This window comes from Oncorhynchus nerka, linkage group LG27 (genome assembly GCF_034236695.1).
Source record: "Oncorhynchus nerka isolate Pitt River linkage group LG27, Oner_Uvic_2.0, whole genome shotgun sequence".
Taxonomy (NCBI): Eukaryota; Metazoa; Chordata; class Actinopteri; order Salmoniformes; family Salmonidae; genus Oncorhynchus; species Oncorhynchus nerka.
The window spans coordinates 53,918,443-53,922,700 of record NC_088422.1 but is presented as its reverse complement, the minus strand read 5'-3'; positions in this window follow the sequence as shown (position 1 = coordinate 53,922,700).

Sequence of the window (4,258 nt, the reverse complement as noted above, 5' to 3'; positions counted from 1 at the left end):
TCCTGTTTGTCTGTATGATTCTGTGGATTCAAAACAAGTCTGAAATTGTTACGGTTTGAAACATTACCTGGGTCGTTCTCAGATGTTAGTCCAAATGCAGTCATGAGTCAGTATTGGCTCACCACAATTCATAATCAAGATAAAATGCCATCATGATGAGGTAATACAGAGTTATTACACATGTAATGTACGTTGTTTCCCCCCAAGTATTCAATTCAAGTAACTTTATTTTCCTGTGCAGGGAATGTCTTGTGGGGTGTGGTTCAATAAACACAAATACAGTACATACAAATAATCAGAACAGGAAATAAAGGAGTCCATTAAATTGAGCCCATTCAATCATTTCTCAGCAAGCATACTTAACGATGACTACTCTACGTTAAGGAGCCTGACAGGTTGGCAAAAGAAAAAATAGATACAACACATTGAGTTTATGCTGTTTTTTTAAACCCAATTCAACCAATAGATAGGCTGTATCAAAGTGTAATGTCATTGGTTTGGTCTTTTGAGATAGATCATTGAGACTGATGGGTTTAAATAAGATCATATATTTTTCATGGGGTGACACTTAAGACAATCTTTCAATATGGTTTGTTCAGACATCAAAATGTATGTTAAAAACAAGAATAATGTCAGCTTGTTGTTATAGCCATTATACATGTTATGGCTTCATGCTATCAGAAACACATTACTGTAACGTTATACATAACAATATTTTGGTATTTTGCAGGAAATCAACCTTTATTTATTACATGTAAGTATCCCAAAGGAATCTAATGGATCTTCACTAATTGTAGTTTTTAATCTTAGTCCACAATATGAAACATTTTCCATAGGTACACAATTAGCCTAACAATAATTCACAGATGTGAGTAGTGTCAATTGAATACATTCATAAAATGCATCAGTTTGGGAATCGGTTGAGAGACATTTTCATTTTATACCACAGGAGCAGATCGCAGTTCATGTTCCAAAAAACGAGCAATTTTTTGGTGAAGTTAAACTGACAAATTAGACCTCATTTATTGGACAACAGTTTGAGTCAATATCCCAGGGAGCCATTCCACAGCTTTGAAGACCCAGGGAGTTTAATTGGGTGATGGTGTGAGAGGAAACGTTTAAGCATGGGGCGCCAGGCCTGGTGTGCAACATGAAAATGGAGGAGACAAGCACTTGATTTGACAAGGGGAGTCATATATAGATTTTTGTGTCCATTGTTTTGGCTTATTTGTGTGTGCTTTACTCAGTCAATCAAATATAATTGACACCACTGGGCTCTGTTGTTTCTGGGATGACAGCAGTAAATGCCAGTGGAAAAAAACGCTAGGAGGAAACTTCTCCCTGTGAAGGATGGGAAAAGGTTTCTGCCTGGCCTGTGACAATCTTTCACCCGTCAACAGCATTAATTGATGTAATGGCAGAGATGATGGATACTAATAAATGCAACCTTTGAAAAAAGGTAATTGTATTGCTCACATGCATGCTGGTTGAACCTGGGAGCCGGTAAACAATGATACATCACAAAAGCCCCACGTATTATTTTGTTCATGGCATAGGAACAACTTGAAAAGCACATTTTTTGTAAGACACAGTTTTGTACATACACAAGCAAACACATTTGCATGTAAAAAGATTGTAAAAAAATAATGAAAGTATCCAGCATTCACTCGTTGTATTGCATGGAGTTTGTTATTTTATAGATTTGCTCACAATAAGACATTTGCAACTTAATATCGTATATGGTTAGTCATTGTTGCATTATAGCAAATGGCCATCTACTCATTCAGAAAAATGCTTGGTATCCAGTAGGGTAGATTGTTCCTTCCACAGTGTACCAGAAGAGGGAAGCATTGCTGTTCAAGTTGCACCACATGCAAAAAGACAAAATAACAGCAGCATTCATTCTCTTAGTACTGTTTTACATCTTGTAACTCACAAACCAAAGCCATTTTGTTTATCTCAACATTTATTTGCTGATATTATTTACCTGTGCTGTCAAAAGCTGTCATATTTATCCAGCAATGAACAGGTAGTCTTTAAAAGCAATTTTATTTTTACCTAAATACATTTTTAGAATGAAAAATTAGGTGGAACCTGAAAGTCCGGTGATTTTCAATCAGGCTCCAAAAGTCTTAGGTCACATGGACTAATTGTCTGTTGGTATATTGAAGTCATTAAGTAAGGGCTATCCACAAAGAAAAGGAGTTAGGTCTTGTCTCTGTGCCATATTAAACATATACCCGGTATATTGCTATAGTATGTTTAAAGTAATACTACACTCAAAATGTTAATGCAATCCTCCCAAAAATGTGCATGCCAGCAGTCAAGTTTTCAATATAGAGCATGTTCATAACAGAGCAAAAACTCTTATGATGATGCAAACTCATTAAAACCTCCAAATGTATCATTTATGTATGCTAAAAACATTAAGTGATTGGTAATAACGTAATAATCATAACTATTTTAATATACATAACCAGAGAGTAGAAAACATTTGCAAATAAAAATATATTTTTTCCATATTCATGGAAGAAAGAATAATGGCTATTTGGTTTTTAAGCGAGTGCTATTTTGGAATTAGAAAGCAGCACCATTCACACTCCGTATTTGGACTGGAATGCTTGGGTTTTTAAGTTATTCCTGATGGACCCCTTATAAACATACCACACATTACATAGTGTATATTTGACTTATGTGGGCATGAGACTGGTATGCATCAAATGTGTTTTAGAAATATACTGCAAAACAGGGGTCATCTGGCAGATGTATATTACAACTACTATTTAACTGTCTGAAAATACCTCATGAGCACATCATGAATTTGTAATGTCAACTTTTTGATTTGCATTAGTGAGGAGGAAATAGATAATAGAGAATGATATCGTTCCCTTTTTTACAGCATTAATAATGATGCTTGTTTGTAGAGCACCTTGTAAATCATAACAACATGAAGTCTGTCAACACAGCCACTAGAGACAGGCAGCTCATTGTTAATCCCTAGTCCCCGGAGATGGCTCCAGACCAAACATAGGGCCTGTCCCAAATGGCACCCTAGGCTATTCCCTATATAGTGCAGTACTTTAGACTAGAGCTCTATGGGTCCTGGTCAAAATTAGTGCACTACACAGGGAATAGGGTGCCATTTAGGATACATACCATAATAGTAAAACACTCTATTTAACATCTCAAAGGGGCAATCCAGAATTTGAAAAACAACAAAGCGGTGACCTCACCCCTTGATTTGGTAAACAGCTGTGGGATGAGGCTGAAGAAATGTAAGCACTCTCAAATGTTTAAACAGAGCTATTGAAGCAAGGACTAACCATCCATGAGAATTATAGTTTTAGCCATGCTTTAAGTTGGTTTACAATCACATTGCTTACAAATGATGCAGTAAAACAATCTTATATTTTAGGTTCTGATGGCGAACGACAGTTGAACTGAGCTCATGAGGCGTTTATAAATTATATTCTTCAAGAATCAATGGCTATATATCATTAATTTATGCGTCCAAAAATGTATCTACCAATCCCAGATTGCTCCTTTTAATAACAGTCACACATAAGAGGAGAAGAGGGCAAATAATGGTCACCCAACAAATTAAAGATTGAAATGTGAAAATAGCATCAGTAGAAGATCATGATAAACAAATGGGTTTTTATTGCAGTTTACATATTTTGAAAGTTGCAACATATGGTACCCATTTTCCCTTTGGAAGAGAGAGAGAGAGAGAGAGAGAGAGAGGAAAACATTTTATGTACGTACAGTACAGTGTTGCAGCACAGTATGAAGTCAAGTATGTGTAGAAATATGTGTGTAGTGGGCATCTCTTGAATTATGTAATGATAATCTCTCATGGACATATCTACGTGAACGTAACTGGTTCCGGTAGAATATGTCGGGAAGGAATGGGATGCGTGGGATAACGAGCAGCAGCAGTTCCGGTGTTTGAATTTTTCAGCACTGGTTATTTGGACAAATTACGGTTTTGCAGGTGTTAGCATCTTTCGAATTTCGGAAGCGGATGGGACATTCGGCCCATAAACAAAGAGATAGGGTGGAGCTCTTTGTTCTGGTTCCACTCCTTGTTCTAGCATCTCTTCTCTTAACATATGGACCCGTAACTTAATCGAGCAGCTGACCAATTACGGAGACTTTAGTTAATTATGGGTTAACCGTGATTACTGTAATGATAACAATAGATTGGATTTATTTTGTGTATTTCCGTGTTTAACACTACTTTGTAATGGGGAATTTA